The 18,709-nt window shown below is 45.8% G+C and overlaps 1 protein-coding gene across 2 annotated transcripts in view; it reads left to right on the top strand.

The window, feature by feature from the left end:
* The window catches only part of LOC118505355, a 179,849-nt gene that overhangs the window by 70,744 nt on the left and 90,396 nt on the right, over positions 1–18,709 (top strand). The gene's annotated exons all lie outside the window — the stretch shown is intronic.

Here is an 18,709-nt window from a genome sequence, read left to right as displayed (position 1 = left end):
CGCGGTAGATTCCGCGCAAAGGGCAGCGAATTCTGGCGCTCTCAGCGATGTCAAAACTGTTGAGGTATTTATTGACGACAGCGGGCAGTAATGCTGTCCGTCGCGAGCATTTTTATTATATTTATTAAAACCATAATATGCCTTTTTTCACAAGCGTGTGGAGAGAACCACCGATTGTGGGTGTGAGTTTTTGAAAATTAAAAATCAACTCCAACAAACTCCTCCTCCTATAAATCTCATGTAAAACGCAGAAAGCTCATGCAAACGGAAGTATTTAATAAAACATTCCACCTTTAGCAAGAATATTTCTCACAAAAGCGCACAAAAATTCCATGACGCGCGTTCGGTTCAATTTTTCCAACAACGCGCGGTTATTGTTTTTCCCCGGCTGAATTGCACTTCAATTAATAACAATGATAGCGCAAATGATTGCAAACTCATCCTCGTCTGTTAGCTTTTATTGTGTTGCGATGCTTTATTAAATTCATTTTATGTAAAATTGAAAATATGCCAACCGACACCAGCGGACACCATAACACAGCACACCAGTAGCGGCACACGTCAATCAATCTCAATCGCAATGCGTCACGTTGGCGTTCATTGGTGTTGGCAAAGGTTCATCTGATGCCTGCCGGGGTGGTATCTGTATGGAAATCAATTAAATCACTTTCTCGCGGTAATGTGTGTGTATGCACATTATAAACATCACAGTGCTTTTAAATGAAGCCGTTTTTGATCGGCGATTAATTTTAACTTTTTCCGTGAATTTCTAGTGTATCGTTTGTAGCTGGTTGAAGCTATCTCCTTCATAATATTTGGATATCAATTATGGCCAAATCGACTAGAATAAAACATTAATAATCGAACGGTATTTCGTTTGATACTCCAACTTCTGGATTGCAAACATATAACTAGATCTCATATGACCAATCCTAAAGCCGCTGTTCCAACTAAATTCTAACTAAAAGTCTCATCTCTCCCGCCGTTGTTTCGTCGTGAAATTATTACGTTTTACGACCTTCGAATTGTTCCTCCCATTTTCTGTATTCATTATGCCGCCACTAGACTTGGCTAGAGCTCCCGAAGCAAACGGAACATGCCGAAAAGGGCCATCCATTTAGTAGTGCCCGCCGGCCAATATTTAGAGCCCTCCGGAGCAGCAGAGCACGTAACGTTCGCGGTAAGCTCGCCCGGGAGGAACCATAAAAATGATGCATTTCTTTATTGTTTTAGATGGTTGTTGGTCCTTCTGTGTGGTGGAGGCGACCATTTCTGGAGAAAAAAAAAACCCTCATTCCTCTTTCCGCAACCTCGATATCTGATCTGCTCCAATGCACGAGAAGTCTTTAAATTAACATGCGAGAATTGGTCAAAGAAATGCTCGCGGTGATGCTTTCAACTACCGAGAAATTCCTGTTTCGGATCCGATCTACCCGGCTGAAGCTGGCTTTGAATATTAACAACAACAACCCCTCTTGCTCAGTCCGATTGTTTCTTGGTGGTTCTGTCGTTTCTCCTTGATCTCCGCGATCCTCCACACACACACACACGGCAAGATCCCGTAGCGCGCTGAAACGCATAAAACAGAAGTGCTTTAATTTTAACCTCTTTGACACTCGAATAAAAGTGTCTCCACAGTGAGGCAGTGATCATAACTCATCCGTTGCCTGGTGACAGTTCAACGAAAGAGGTTACAGGGACGTCTGCTGGATGAGCTTCTTTGCGTTTAATTCGTTTTCCGTAGCGTAATGTTCTGATTTGATATCACGAACGATACATGAACAGTATTGTGCACTGCTCCTACAACGTGTCCAGTGCCTCAAGAACTTTAAAACACCGGCCCGTGTATCCTTCTTCTAAAGCGCATCAAAAAGAAAAGTGCCGCTGTTGCATGTTTTGAAGAAGCTCGGGCAGGAGACGATAAAAATTTAATAAAATTATATCGTTTACGACACTCTAGCTGCAGTCCGTCCCGGCTCCGTCCGGTGTGTTTCATGTCCGTTTGTTTTTATTTGTGCCGCCGCCACCTTGGGCGAGAAGGGACAGTTTTCGTTGTTTTTATGTCACTTTTCACCCTTTTTTCTCCTTAATATTCTGTGGCAGTGCTTTTTCCGTACGAAGAAGGTGTACACATCGCACTCATCATCGTCAGGGTGCTGGCCTGCTGCTGCAAGACGCTTAAAATGCAACACCGAACCACCCTGCTCACTGTGTAAAGTTGGGTTGGCGCACGCTTCCGTGATTAAATGGAAATTCGTGCCGTTCGTTCCCTACCTTTTGCCAAGACAAGAAAAAAAAGGGAAAGGCCACTTTACGAGGCATCTTTGGAACTTTTTATGTGTACCATTTAATGTTCAACCGTTTTGTGTATGTGTGTGTATGTTGGGGGTGAAATATGCCGTGTTGTCCCGAGCCCACGATAGAACGGCACGAGATGGCCATTGAAAAAGTCACCCGAAGGCTTTGCGACGTATGGACCTTTTAAAATGCACTTTAGGGAGCACCGAGAGTTTAGTGTGTACTCCCTGAGTCTTGAGCCGGCGAGTAGTGGGCAGTTGGCTTCAAAAGCCCTGAAGGGTACTTGGATCGGGAAGGCGTTTGGTGTGGCCCCTTTGCTAAGCCTTCGAGGGATACGGCAAAAATCATCTTCTCCGTTGAATGTCGAAATAAATGCCATAAAATGGGAGATTGAGTGACAGTTCGGGTAGTCAGTTTACGAGATGCAAATTCTCTTGAAATATTTCATCGCTTATCGATGATGAGGAAACTCACATTTGGCTATGAATTAAACAGAAGTTGGGTAAGACAAGAATTCAAGGAATTCATGGCATCCAGTAAAATGTGAAGAAAAACTCTACAAGCACTTCATCCCGATCATGTTTTCTTGCATTTCCCTAATTGACTGAAACTATCATCAAAACCACACACACACACACAGGGATACACAAAAAAAACAGCTTTGCAAACTCAGCATCATCTGTGCAAAACTTTTCCTCACTCAATCTTTCCGCTAGAAGAATCACAGTCTCCAAACAACCAAACCATCTGGCGCGCGGAATTCCACCGGAATTATGATGCATCCGTCTTCGTCGCGATCACATCAGCTTCACCGACGTCCGTAATCGCCGGCTTCTCCAGTCCGACCCCGTATTAGCTTTGATCAGCAACTTTTAATGATATTTACCTTGGCAATCATGTCGCCAAACGGCGGGCACGTCGGGAACCGCAGAGGACCCTTCGACACGCGAGGTTGGGCTTATCTTCCGTTCCAGTTGTGCGCTGTTCCGCAACAAGTTTTTCGGAAGCAGAAATTGTTTTTGCTTACCTTTTTTCCAGTCTTTTTTTTTTTGCCCATCTGCTCCCATCCGTAGAGAAGAGTTAGTTGGGTTTCCCGATGAAGTTTCTGACGGATAAAGTGTCCCTGCGTGGCGGAGGCTAGACATCGTTTGGACGTCATCATCGACAGAGCTGATAAGTTAAATTATCCGTCCGTTTCATCTTCCAATACACTTTCCCCGGCCCGAACGATGTTCGAACCGTTCCGGCCATTTCGACGAAGTGCCTGGTCTAGACAGGATGATCCAAAGTTTTGCTTTAGAACTAGCCCTAGTCCCTGAACCGCAGGACATAATCACTCACTGCGCTGCACGGGAAACTAGTTTTCGGACGAAGCAGGCGTCCACGGGAATGTCCTGGTACACGGCTTCCCGTACGCCTGTCAGGGCTCGAGGCACAAGGATCGACGGCTCTACCGGTCGATGACAACAAAATCGAATCCCGTTTATCCTGAAGTTATTACCTCATCTTGAGCACATGTCAGCAGCTGCTCGAAAAGGGATCTCATCGTGCTCCACAGCCTTGTGCCGGGGGTGGGAAAGACACACTTCCATCCATCGTCCGGTCCGGATAAAAAGTTCCATTACACCGAGGAACGAACGGCTTTTATCTCTTCGCCCGGTGCGGTGGGTAGCATCCTTCATTGAGCGTGTCTTTACAGGACGGTGCAAAATATGTCCTCGGCTTCCTGGCTAAAAAAGGAGAAATTCTTTTACTCGTTTAACTTCAGCTTCAGCACAAGATGAATCAATTTTCTCGCCGGGAAATTGTAGTTCTTGAATATTTTCAAATTAGTTTCTGCTCTCCGCATCAAACGAAGTTTGGGATTGCTTCAGAGCGTGAGCATCTAATTGAATAAACTACAAACTTGTTCTTTTTAAATGCCGTTAAACATGAAAATTAATAGTCCATCTCATCGCAAGACTTTCTGGAAACCGTTTTTCCTGGTCACGCTACACATCAACGCCAGTTCAATTAAACTTTACCCTTCGAGCCTGTCAAACGATTCGCTAAAATAACCAAACAAACTGCACCCCGTGACGAGGGATTCGTCGACTGTCAGCCACAGGTTTGCCCACACCTGTGGTCGTGGATCGGGGAACCTCACCGTACCCGGGTCAATCAAGTGTGTGTAGTACGGCAAGCGACAGTGCCCATACTACTCCAATCTAGAACCCGCTCGAAAGTGCGCAGCCAGTAATGAAGTAATGTAATATCGGGATGATACAGAGAAAAGGGACACACTGAGAGCGTGGTTTACTGTGGCACTGCTCAAAATGGGCATTCGATATTGGATGTAGCTAACCTATGCTTGCTGGTTAGGTTGGACTCTGTGGTGCTTTAATGAAGTGGTATTCTTGCGTTAGCAGAGCGAAGAATCGGTTCGGATTCTTTTGCTGCCTTGCTTGTTTACTGTGTGTATGTATGTTCCAATCAGACAGCGTAAGATCCTTCTGGGTGTAACAGTTTGGACACGAGAAGAGATCTTCAATAGCTGCGGGATACTATTAGAAGGTATTTATCCCCAATCTCTTCTTTTCCTTTGCCGTGTGAACACTTTCCCAACATTCGTGACACATGTTCTAGTCTTTCCCAAGGGCACAAGGATGTGTAGTGCGAGTACCACTGGTTGCGGGATTCGGTGGACAGCTTGCCGGGCATTAATGGGGTAGGTGGGAGGCCAAGACCAATCTCGAGCTGATTGTAACTCGAGTTCTGGATACAGAGGAGCGTACGGTAGTAAGTAATTACGTTTGGTTGTCTCTCCCACCAACCAAAATTTCCTCGGACTCCCGCTCTGGCCAGCTACAAGGATACGGTGCTCGAAGGAAACGCTTTTGGAAATCTCGTTTCTCCGGGTGGCTGGCGAGCGGCAAATAGCGAATAGATCACTTTACTTTCAATCAACGATAGCAACGTACCCGGCAAAAGGGAGAGCACAGTAACTGATGTCCTGCCACATCCTCGGTTCCCAGTAAGCAGCGGTGGGTAGAAATCGAAATCAAATAATCTGCTACTAACTAAGAGGAATTGTTTGCCTTGCAACCAACCAACCGTGCAACCGAAATGCAGCATCCTTACCGTTTCGTGTTGCCGGACATACACAGCAGCAAAAGAAATGGCTTAAAGAAGGCGCCTTCTCCCCAAAACAACTGTACCAAATGAACCAAAACTCGATGAATCTCAGCGTCTCATCCCTCGCGTGTGGCGTGGTTGGGAAAGAAGCCGCGGCTACCTACTCCTTCGGTAGCTACTCCGACAATCAAAGGGCGAAAGCAACGAAACGTCGGTGTGCAAGAAAATGGTGTGTACAAAGTGTTTTTGCGGGAAGGCGAGCCGAGAAACCTCGTACAATCGGGAGATTTTCACCAGCACCACCAGGAAAGGGATCCGTTTTCTTAGCCTTTAGTTGGCTATCGCAATTTCGGGAAATCCCTTGGCCGTCTTCTGTGTGTGTCCTCCCCCAGGCTCGCTGTTCCTTCGCATCCTTTCGGTGCTCGGCTTAAAGTCAATCCAAGGGACAGAAACATATCGCAGCACAGAGCGCGTTCCCCCAAATCCAGTGGTGTAGCGACGCCGCCGGTCGGGCGTACGTAACGTGAAGAGAAAATATTTATCTACCAGAGGAAATCATCGGCATCATTGTTTTTCGTCCTTCCGTCCGAAACTTCCCAACCCGTCTCCGGAGGAAAATCTTGCTCTGTCTCTCCGCCCGGCCAGCCGCTCGGTAATGGAATGCTTTTGTTTTATTTTTGGACATGTATCATTTATTTATCTTTCTGATAAGAACATCTCCGTGGATCGCTAGCAACGGCGCAACACATGCTGCGATGGGAGGACGAAAGATATAGGACGGTAAGGATGTGTGTGTGTGTGTGTGTGGTGTGGTGGTGCTCCAAATAAATTACTTTCACTTAATTGAAAACAAATAAGAGATTATGGTGTATCTCCTCGCACTTGCGGGCTGAGCTCGAGAAGTCAGTGAAGTGAAACCATCGAGCGTGAGTTGTTGGGAAAGTTTTCCCATTCGAAAAGCTGGCAAAGTTCTACGCTAGTAGAGCAAGTTGGAATACAACAACATTTTTAAAAACTCGGGCAACATTTTCCCGATGATGTGAATGATGAAAACACACTGGAGACTACAATATTTTCCACAGCGACAACTTCATCGACTCATCGTCTCGATAAGCTGGTCGTCGATATATTGGAAAACTTGGAACGGTGCGTCATTCCACTGATGAACTGTTTGTTTACGAAGACAATACTGAGAGAATGAGCTTAGAGTGTAAAGCTTTTGGTGATATTTTAATAAACTCTGACAAATTCTGATTAGCTTGAAGATAAATTGTTTAATCTTCAAAATCCCTCCCCAGCATCTTGTAGGTCTGAGAACTTCAATATCTCAACTTCAACCGTTAATATCCGAGAGCCTCATCTGTGTGTTACGTTTACCCAATAAAGAAGTGAAGCAGTAACTTCAAAGAAAATCAACTCTGGCCGGTTCCGTTTCGATAAACGATCAAGCCAGATAATTATCACCGGCCTTCGATCGAACGTGATCGAATCGAGAGGAAAATGATTAAAACTTGACGCCAGCGCTGGGAGCAGCTGGGCGAGATGAGAATTCTTCGCTTCTAGGACTCTACGCATCCAAATGTCACGAACTGTCAGTGAGTACGGGCCGTGTAAGGCGACGAACGGCACCAAACCGCCAACAGACAGACAGACACCGTGCTAAAATGGCACAAAACTCATCCGATCGATGGCGGGGGACGATGGTGTTGCTGTTGCCTCAGCCGGGTGTAAATTATCCTCAGCCAAAACCACTCCCGTACGCGAGGCACGAACAACACCGCAGAAGGTTACCGCGTAACATTTCTTACCGAGCGGCATTGCCGGCATCTCCTATTTATGTTGCAGCAGTCAGGTGCGGAAAATGATTGAACTGGTCCCGTGTTCTTACGTGCCCAGACTTTGCCCGGTGAAACAGACAGCAACAATGTTCTCGCTCGCTACAAAACTAATTTCTGCACTCATCGTAAGCAGCAGACCGGGCCGCCATCGCACCTTGCACACGGGTTGCATCATAATTTGCCCCCATTCGCGAGCGTGCCTTGTTGTTGTCCGCGGCGTCCGTGGCGTGGCTTGTGAAATTTATGAACTAATTATGTCCCAATCTGTGAACACAAAGGTTCGCCTCGAACGCGCTAAAGATCCCGGAATAGAACATCAATTTGGTCGTCCCCGCTTGCTGCAGTCTCTGTTGCAGTCTTTGGGTTTCCCGCGAGATTGTCTCGCATGGTCGAAAGACCATTTATCATATCGCGGGTCCGGCAGAAAACTGCTCACCAAAGCCAAGGCCACGGTGATGGGTCATAAATTGTCCGCAAACGTATTGTCGTCAGATGGCGGTTGTCTGTTTTTTTTTTTTTTATATCCTCGCACGCAAGCAACAAGCGTTTGTGCAGTTTCCTAAAAGTACGCGCATTCAAGCCACGATGATGAATGTTGTCAAATTGTGCGGCGGAAATAGTCGCACCGTGTGTGACATTCACACACCGGCTGTCAGAGGCACGATACCGCCGTGGCAAGCGACGAACCCCTTGAAGATGGACAGTCAGACTCCATCGAAGCAGACGACGAACCCGGTCGCATCGAAGTGGAACTGCTCGCAATCTATCATAGCTATTAACTGCTGGGGGACTCTTCACTTCCACCGAGGGCCGCTTTGAATAGGTTGTCTTATTTATTTATTTCTAATACGTCCAACCGCCCGTTTCCGTCAAGTCGATTTCTTTGTAGCTCGAACGCACCTTGCTCGTGCTTCTTTTCACCCTGCGAGAAAGATGATGATGATGATGATGATGGAGATGAAATTTTTCACCTCATAAACCACCATTGCACAAAACTGTGAATAGTGACAAAAAAGAAACCATCTCCCCACCATTCTAACCTCAAAAGCCAGGTCCTCCACCCGAGCTGCGTTTGTTTGTTCTCCGAAGCTTCTCTAAACCCACGCACGACGCTTTCACAGAGGTTTGTACCGTGCGGAGGCTTTCCGAAAGCGTTAGCTCCACTAAGAACCTCCTCCACGGGGTCATTAATCTACATGCATGTGCCATCGCCGCAAGTTCTGTTTTCGGAAGAAAAAATACACTTTTTTATCTTCAGCTATTTATTTTTCTTTACTTTTCCAACCTCCACACTCCCATGCCATTGTGCTTGGGGTTTTGTCATCGGCCGGGACGAGATCATGGGTACTGGGTAATAATTTAGTTGTCACCGAGTGTTAAAGCGTGACGGAATTCAATCAATTTTCGTACCCGCACTGACACGGTGGAGAGCCGATGTCGCAGAAGAACCCGGCTAAGAAAGGTCGATTATTTCTCGATTAGCAGTGGAGCGTTGCGTGGGTCTTATTCTCCGGGAGACGGTTACAACAAGCGTGGCTCTAATTGAAATTTTATTCCTCACACCGGTTGGATGGCCTCCAACACTCTGTATCTAGGAAGCTCAGCCAGATCGAGATAAGTTTTCTACCGAATCCTGCTAATTAAAAATCAGCCCTTCCATGAATCATCCCGAGACACAAACTCCAACTTCGTCGAATAACTCCCCAAAAGAGACTCCATCCCGAAGCCTGTGATTGATGATCCATGAATGCTTAATAAAGTGGTACATCTTGTTTGGCAGGATTTTGGCTCCCGGTTTGAACGCCACCGAGTCTTTGGATTGAAGGTGGTGGGAGATTTCGCTAGAAAAATTAGGGTAGCAAACGGTAAGTTTTGCAAGAAAAATGACTTCATCCTGCGCCATCTTTGTATCCATCGGCCTTTACCCTAAAACCCCGGAAGGACGTTGTTCAAACTCTACTCATTTTTCACGATTCTTCCTTTGACAATGCCGTCAAATTGAGCTACATTATCATATGCATGGTAAAGTTTGAAAAAGGTACGCAATTTTAGAATATTTTCGTGCTGATCAAAAAACGAGGAAGTGTGTGTAAAAAGTTGCAAAAGTCGAAGAAAGTCTTTTTCATACAATGTAAAATGGCATCAGGAATGTAGGAGGCATGTGGTAAGCCAATAAGGTTACACATTTTGTTCACTTGCGAAAGACAGCTCGAAACCAAACTCAGACAAACATCTCTTTCCGATCCGGTAAAGCAAAGACGGAAAGCGCAACAAAACAGCATTATGCAAATACCACATGGAATTCAATTTACAAACAAAACTCCTGGTTCCATCAGTGTTCAGTCGCCGCATGGACAACCTTCGATGGAATGTCCGAAGAAAAACACGTTTTGTTCTCTCTTGTATTTTTTTTTCCTACGTCAAGCATCAACTCCAGAGTGAAATCGGATCGGAGGTTAAAAGGAACCGAGGACCCTGCCAAGAAAAAGGCCACCCTCTTAATGGGGGGTTTCTTCACCGTTGCGTGTCCTTCAACTACACCAACTAATGTGGACGTTTAGTAGCCAAAGCAAAACTTTGAGGATTAGGACACCCTTGTTGGAAGATTTTTTTGTTTACGATCTCAACCAACCATACAGTTCCTGCCGAGTATGCAAATCAGAACACATGTCCATGTATCTCTCTTTAAATCCAACAGTAAAAAAACGCATTCTTCTATCCGGAAATCCGTCCGATTCGTTCGGATACTTCAGTGGACAACGTTGAAGACAGATTGCTTTGCCCCAAAAGTTCTGTTCTAGACAAAAAATGAATATGCTGCTGCTCCCTCAATGAGTAGACACCCCTGGAAGAGAACGCCCTCCAGAGCAGCATCCTTCGCGGCAGGAAATAAATGTCAGCTGTAATAAAAGCATTCATTTATTACGCAGGACCCCATTACGCATCTTCAGGGGTTCGCCAGGACGAATTGTTACCATCGGAAGTGATTTCTCTTAAGCACGAGAATCCTCCGTCCCCTGGAATACTCCAATCTCTAGAATGTCGATGCTCGGACAAAATGGTTCCGGAGGACACAGCCCGACTCCCGAAACCCTCCTTTACTCTAATGGACTAACTTTACAAAACGGGAATCCCAGTTCTTTTTATGCCTTCGCGGTCGTACCTTCAAGGTGGTGCTTAATTTTACAAACATTTCGCCTTTTGCCACGACCTCTCCACCGGGCCGGGCAATATATTCAAACAGATATTGCTCTTTTCGGATGAGTTTCGGCAAGAACTTCGGGCAATTCCCCGGGGGGATTGTGCTCTCGTTTCACACTGCTGCTTCACGTTGAACTTATTAGCATAAAATAATTATCAGCTGCACGCGTTGCACGTACACTCGTCGGGGACCAGATTTGGACACCTTTTGGCCTTCGTTGTAGTGTTCCGTTCGACGAAAATAGACACGTAGCCACCCGATGGCGGGAGAAAGTTCGGTAGAATTATTGAACATGCCAGGCTGCCAAAGTTTTCTTGCAGAGTAGACGAAGTAGAATGGAGGCCGAGATCCGAGACAGACAGAAGGCGCAGAAGAGGTGTGGTTCAATTAAAAATTCACAACATCTCACCAAACCGCACCAGCACGTAGAGCGTTGAAAGCGGGAGGAGAAGTACAAACATTCAGACTGTCCAGACATTTGTAGGATTCTTTGGAACCGAAATCCATTGAGGATTCTGTGGAGACGCGAGTCTACTTCTCTTCTTTCGCTGTAAGGACAATCGAAACCCAAAGTCCATCCGGGTAAGAATCAAACATAGACATCGTCTAACTCTGCCCAAAAAACTGGCCCGCCCAAATCCCACTAGACGTAAATTCATAATGAATCTTCCAAAGCCTCAAGCTTGGAATGCATCCGCTTCCGGTTTAACCCTTCCTGCGTTCCGGAAGCTGAGGACGGCGGTGGCGGTGGTGTCTGAAAAGCGGCAAGTAAGTGTCTCCCGGGATTAAAATTAATTAATATCGCATGTCTAGGCTTATCCGCCATTGTTACCGTTTGCCCTCGGTGTCATCCCGGATGCCTTTTTGTGTGCCCCTTTCCCCATTAGAGCAGTAGAGCACACTAGGAGTGTTTGTGATTCCTCGTGCGGTCTGCCACCCTTAAACCCGTATGCATGTGTTATGACTACTCCGGTAATCAAACGTGGCAAGTATTCTTTTTCGCTTAGTAGACGATTCCGTTCAAAAAGGACGTACGAATGACACTGGCACTTGGTTGGAGTTTCCGTCCCGGGAGTCTCCCTACCCGGAGGTAGAAGGACATCCAGTGAAAAGCCCGGAAAAGCCAGTTCCGGGCGCTCACATTGCTGTCACCCACCGTTCTCCCGAGCGCAACCGCACTCATTGCCTTTCATTAAGTCCTTTCGCCATTTACGGCTGTCTCGCTCTCCTGTGGGGATAAGGACACTAGACAGGTTGACAGTGGGTACGTACGGACGGAACTCTCCGCTAAACATTGTACCCAGCGTCTTTCTAACGACTATTAAGGGGTCGCCATTACCGACTGCAACAGCGAGCGCGCGGATAGGACGCAGTACTTGAACCGGTATTCCGGTAGCAGTTTCAATGCATTTCATTTGAATGGAACGGCAATGGTTTCGCTCCGTAGTACAACCGTCCAACAGGGAGGATTGCAATGCGGTTACACCAGACGTCCAGACACTACCTGACCTGAGGTGTCTGCCGTCGTCCACGGGTTCATTTAATAACGCTGCAGCAATGCCATCAAGCGACACGAGTGTGGCTGGTTTTATTTGTCTCACTCTCAAAACGACCACCTTTTGTCGGGCAGCAGTTTTCGGGTAACCGAAGTAAACTTCAGACCAAGTAACATTCCATTCCCGAAAATCAATTGCAGCACGGGGGTGAAATTGAAAAGTAAAAAGCAATTGCTGTTTGGTTTTTACTACGAAAAGAGAAATAAATGAAGATGTTCCCTGCGTTTTCCTTCCAACCCGGCGGGTTGTGAGAGTCAGGTATGCTCAGTAAGTAGTTTGATGGTTTCAAGTTGTTTCCACAGCTGGTAGCGAAACACATTCCGTCGCATTCGCCCCAAAATCGGTAAAAATCGCACAGGAAGTGAAACTTTTCCTTCGCCCGGTTGTAGATGTTGTGTATCCAAAGAGTTTTCGCTGCTCCAAAGATACAAAACTTTCCGATCCGTAACTATCTCATCATCATCATCTTCGGTGGAGAGAGAAATTCGACGGTCACCATCGTGCAAAGTCGTAGGGCGACTTTTTTTTGAGTTGCAATGCTGCAACCCTAGGAAGTGCAACTGTCACCCACCGGAACCGGGAGTTGATAGAATTAAGTTTAGCAGATGCTTTCAATGGTGCTTTAAGGCGAAGTTTCGATTGAGATGAAATAAGTTGCTGGATATTCTTTTTGCCTATCATCTATGGATAATACTTACTTTCTGCACAAGAATATCGGTTGTATAAAATCTACATTCATTGAGCTCTCATAATGCTCGCACAATCAACTAATTAGGATATGAAGATCAGATTTTTCAGATCTCTATCCTCTCGCGTACCGTTTTCGGTAACGAAACACAGTTTCACAGTTGAATCGAAACTCAATTTCCATTAAAATGAAATTTAAAATCTATCAAACTATTCCAGCTCTCCTCCAGCTTTCGCAAACGTGCCAAACCGTAACGTTCCAACTTTTGCACTCAAATAAACGATTAAATTCTAATTTCCAAATCCAATGAACTTCCCGAAAACTCTCCTCTTTCCCCCCACTATTTGCCAGGACTGGGTGCCCTTTTCGGGAATTGACGTTAGAAAATGTCATCCAGCAACTTACTCCAACTGTATCCACTCACCCTACGGACCCAGAGGTTGGTCCGAATTAAAAAGGCGTCATTCACAAGGAAATTTGCCCGAATTTCCGACATCGAGATTTGACTTTTAATTATTCAAACGAACTTTTGCGTATGTTTTCTGACCATTTCTGACCGAGCTATTCAAAGCTAGTGGAGAAACCCGAACCAGATGTCCGATGAGGTTGTGAATGAAAATGGACGAATAACCGGAGCTTCTTGCATTGCAGCTGGGTCGTTCTCTCTCTCTCTCGCTCTCTCTTTCTATGCCCAGAAAGCTATTTTCCATTCGTTCCAACATGTTTGATGGTAAATATTTTGATTTCTCCACAAAAGCTCCCAAAGCCCTTCCCGCTCCACATGTACCCCGTCCTCGTCCTCGTCCAGTTGCAATAGGCCTGCACAAAATATGCCAAGTACTATAATTTATTAATTTCAATTTCGCAAAACATTCAATCCCCGGTACCCGTTGTGGTCCGAGTCAACCGAGGAGTCGGTGGGATTTATGAGCCCAGGATGTCGAACTGGTACACATACCAAGTGTGTGTGTGGTGACTGGATGAATGAAGGGCGCACACTAGAGAACCGAAACAGGTGGGAGACTCCTACGATTTCCAATTACCAAAACATTGCACTCATTGCATTCCGTCTCGTTGCATCCCACCGGCAATCCAGCCCGTTACCACCGTACATTGCCGTATTGATTAGTTAATCAAATCACACCTGGCGAACCAATTTGAAGAAGTCGTTCGGAATGGCTCTAGACTGGAGCAGCAGTTTTGCATCAAATACACCGAGAGCCCACAAAAACCGATCGACGCACTGTGAAAACCCGTTTCGAGAATGTCGTGCCAGCTTGGAATGTTGGGTCCCAGTTTTGGGAGGGCGTGCTGCACATGCAGATTGCATCAGACTCGATTGCAGCCCGTGGCATGGATAAAATAAAAAAAATGCAACCACTCCGCTCTCCTATCATTCCTCCACAGGGCTTCACGCACCCAGCCAAAACCCGTTGGCCGGAGGTAAAGACAACTGTGAATAATTTATGGGAATTATTTATGTTGTGCAAAACTTTCGCTCCGATTAGCTTTGGCGATTCGGCTGGTCTAGCGTTGCTCCGGTGGCTTTCGATCTAGCATTCCAACTGGATCTGAGAGGGAGGAGTTCCCACTTGCAGACGTCGGTACGACGGGTGTCAGGAAGAAGCAGGTCACGCTGAGCTTACGCCATCGATAAATCCGGACAAGCTGTAGTAATGCTTACACCTGTCAGCAGTCCCTCCAATCCACAAAGTCCCGGGGAATTGTGCTCCCCCTCAGGATTTTGGATGTAATTTATTGCCAAACGGAACGAAGCACACTGGTGAGGGAAAATATTAAACAATTTAAAGTTGACAGAATTACGTACAATTTTTCTGTGCGCTCAACTGGTAGCTGGAACGTTAAGCCTGGAGTAATTTTTAATGATAATTTTCAATTAAACATAACCATTTGCACGATGTGGAGCAAGCTTCAATCGAATCGATGTGCGTGCCTGGCGAGTGTTGATGAGATTGTGTCCTGTCAAAACCATAACCATAGCAACCGATTAACAAGCGCAATGTCTAATCAGCTTTTCACCCACAGACGGCCTCAAGATGATTTATTGTCTGTCGGTCCAGAAATTCCAGACGACCTGGCAACAATTATTGCATCGGAAGGTAAATTGCACCTTTTCCTTCTGTATCCAGAAGACGGCAGGAAGAACATCACACAATCAACTGTCCTTGTGCTGTGAACAAGGGTATAATGCTCGAATCAAACAGATCTCGTCTTTTGCGCGTCTCTCCCTCCAGCAAACGGGGCAAGCCAGATATCATCACTCAACATTTCGCACGCTTAAAGCAATATTTATTTAAAGCTAACTGAACACTGACACCTTCCATTCTTTCTGGTAGCCGGTGTGGCCGGTGTCGCTCGCAACGCAACGCTTATCTACCACTGTAATTCAGTCAAATCCGTTCCGACCATCCATCCGACCGAGCCAGCCGTGACGTCTTATTCCAGCCGCGTAGCGTCCGTGGTCGCACTCCGTACTGTGATTAAGGTGTGCGATAACCATTTCATGACCATTGCCGGGAATGGACAGAGACGGGGCGGAGCGATGCTAAGGAAGAGCATAAAAACCATCCAGCAAGTTGTAGAATAAATAGACACACCAGATGGAAAGTGGGAATTAAGCGAAACACAAAATAAACTGGCAGGCACACAACCACCGGGACACCAGTGTGTCGTCGTCGGGATGTTGTTGGTGTCGCGCCGGTAAAGCGACTTCGGCCTGGGCTCCATGTACTTATCATCATAATTTCCACCTTGATAAATGACCTGTTACACGCTCAATATTAATGGATTTGCATAAATTTCGTTCATCACGCCTTGTGCCTGTGTGTGTGTGTGTGGCTAGATCTTCGCCACCAGATCGTTGCGTTTCATGGGGCCTTTTTATTAGAGCAGGCACTTGCACTAGCGAAAACGATTAACAACACACTCGGTAACGGGCCTGTGTGGGGCCTCTTGTTAGGGCCCCCTTGATTTCCATGACACTGAGGACCGCATTTCCGTACCAGAATTGTATCATCCTCGGTCGGGGCAGCGCAAACGTGATCCGCTCATTTGCGTAATTAACAAGATTTTTACTAGTTCCCATAAAAATCGGATTGGGAGTTTTTGTACGCTTTTTTCCATTTTGCTCTCCCTCCTCCAAATGTCTTTTACCTTGAGACTCCCGTGGCTCTTTAAGTGACACCAACTCTTCTTGTCGTAGATACACGAGTCATAAAATATTCTTATTAAATCGTCTCCGGGGGCCTGTCGAAACAAAAAGAAAAAAACCAACTTCCAGAGACAAACTTCCTCCGGGAGTCGTTCACTTGGACCCACCACCTGCATTTGCATACGAATCTTCAGCACTCCTACTCCGGAGTCGCGGCCGAACTCGTAAAGAAACAATTGCGAGCGCATTGATTATTCGTCGGCGGAGTTCTCCTACGTGGTATCGCTTGCAGCGCACTTAGGGTGCAATAAAAAAGCACTAAAATGTTTACACCGATTTGATTGCCGGTAAGTGTTGTAGCTCGTTAGTCGCCGCTGAGTGGCTTAACGGGGTTGTATTTCTTCGGCCTTTGGAAGGCCCCCGCGGAATGGGAAATGCAAATAGTGCCTTCCAAAACTAACAATAACTCCGTGCGAGATTTTCTAATTGCTGGAAGAAAAATGTATCTTTATCATACGTTTTTATGAAATAGATGTACCCCCGGCTCTTCTTGCACTGCTTCTAATGAGGTACTGGCAAGCGGGGTCATCTTCACGTTCGAAGGCAGTAAAAACACACTCAGATAGAACTGTTCATTTTTCATTCTCAATTACCTTTTTCATTGCTATATACAGCTAGTCCGCAGCCGATTTGTCGTCCCTTTTGTGTACTTCTGAAGGGATTTTAATTATTTCGCAACAAAAGCACTGCGCAGACCTAGGAATAATACATCCCATGAGTGCACGTTAATTTACATCAACAAACGGATTTGGGATGCATTTGTATAGACGGTCCGCGGTCGCTAGCTGGAATGAGGTGTAATTAAACCAAAACAATACCAACCACACAATGCAGGTTTCGTGTACGGCCATCATGTGTAGCTTCCATAGAGTGTTTGTTCAAAATGGCTGATTCATCCAGTGGAATTGATTTTTGAAGTCGATTGATCGCACGGATGTCATTAATCTTGTGAAAGGATAACAATTGCGCACCAATGTCCACTCGAGCAATGATAGCGGTTTTTTAGAAGTCTCTGGGCTCTTTTTTCTAACAATTTTTTCCCTCTCTTGTGTGCTCTGAGTAAAATTTAAGTTATTTAGAATTTTTAATCTTTTCCATCAGCAGGACGCGTCATGAGATTTCTGCCAAACAATTTAGCTCTGCAGAGGGTTGAGTGGAGAAACCTAGGATTTCTATTGATCTGGCTTAGTAACTTCAAGGTCTTCAGAAATATCTGAGTCCCTTCATCCTATTAGTAGATTCTCTTAATTGCTTAATCATAGGAAAAATATACTCAAACACCTCAAACGGCAGCTATCTGAATCAATGGTTCAATATTTACTCTTAAACCCACTGCGTAACTGTTGCAGTGTCCTTTCAATCCTTACAAACTCGACAACCCTGGCACTGAGAATGGTAACGATTATGAACATGCTCATATTGTGCAGTACATGTTAGTAAACAGTGGACTATTTCATCCATTTGTTCAACCATCTCATCGAAAAGAAGTTAAAGACAAGTTTCGCAGAAGCATCGCTCGACCGATGTGGCGTCTCCTTCATTGTCCTCGGGGCCATTTCCCAAATCGGTATTCCCCATGCGTTTGCTGCACACAGGAAACTTACTGGACAAACATTGCCGTCCAAACACAAACACTCGCTCAAAAGAATCTGTGGTCAACTTGGCGAGATTGCTCCCTCGTCGATTGATCCAATTGTGGTTGTGCTCGCTGGCAGTGGGATAAAAGATAAACACAAAGGACCGACCCGCCTGGTTGAACTATCCAAATAACTAGAGCTAGGACGGGTTTTTTCTTCTGTTGCCAGTTCTAACGAAGAAAGCCTGAGAATTAGTATCTCCAGCAGTCTCAAACTTAGAAACCCCAAAAAATCAAAGGAATATCGATTCCTGATGGGAACTATTGGAAAGACACCCTTCTCCTTAGTGTGGTTTGTTCCCTTAAACGACCGGAGAAATAGATGACGTGTTGTAAGCATACTCACTCTCGAAAGACCTCGGCAGACGACAGATTCACAAACAGATAGAGACAATGTTGTCACAACTTTATGCTGACACAAACATAAGCTCCAATCGATGCGAAACGCCACAAACAAAAGCAAAACAAAACACTGTGTGGTTCGGGTATTCGATTGTAGTTTGATGATAGCCAGCACCACTCCTGTCAACACAGTCCTTTTTTCTGCCTGTGTCCCCAGACTCCCCCCAGCAGCATTGTATCCCCGTTTCGATGATGTGTGTCTCTCGGAAACGAAAGTTGCATTGCTCGCTGGAACCTAGTCGCTTCTATGTTTGGTCATCACATAATCTTACGGTTGGTTAGCATTTACTTACAGATTGTTTCGTTTTATTTGCTGTGTTCTGTGTTGTCTGGTCTCCGGCGCTCTGCCGGCGCCATTACTGGGGAAGCAACAGCTTGGACAGTGGCAAAGATGTGTGTGACGCCCCAAATCGTACTCTAACGGTGTGTTCTTTCCAATATCCCAATTCCATCCTCAAAAACATATATCTTTGTGAGAACTCCATCCAACAATCGCTACCAAATGCGATGTCCACTTCTTTAACAGGCAGACCACCGACCACATTCACTCAGTCTTCACCACTGAAGTCTGTTTGGCCGGTCGGTTGTCGGTTGTTATGGTAGCTTGTGGTTGAGGTTAGGATGGCCCAACAGCAAAGTGGAAAGAAGTGTACAAGGATATAAAATATTAATTTAATTGGTAATTAAGAATTGTTCGACGCACGGTGAAAGGTTGAGAAAAAGGACCCCAAAAAGCGACGTTC

Source organism: Anopheles stephensi, chromosome 2, assembly GCF_013141755.1.
Source record: "Anopheles stephensi strain Indian chromosome 2, UCI_ANSTEP_V1.0, whole genome shotgun sequence".
Lineage (NCBI taxonomy): Eukaryota > Metazoa > Arthropoda > Insecta > Diptera > Culicidae > Anopheles > Anopheles stephensi.
Note: the sequence above shows the minus strand (reverse complement) of the source record. Positions and strands in the feature narration are given on the sequence as shown.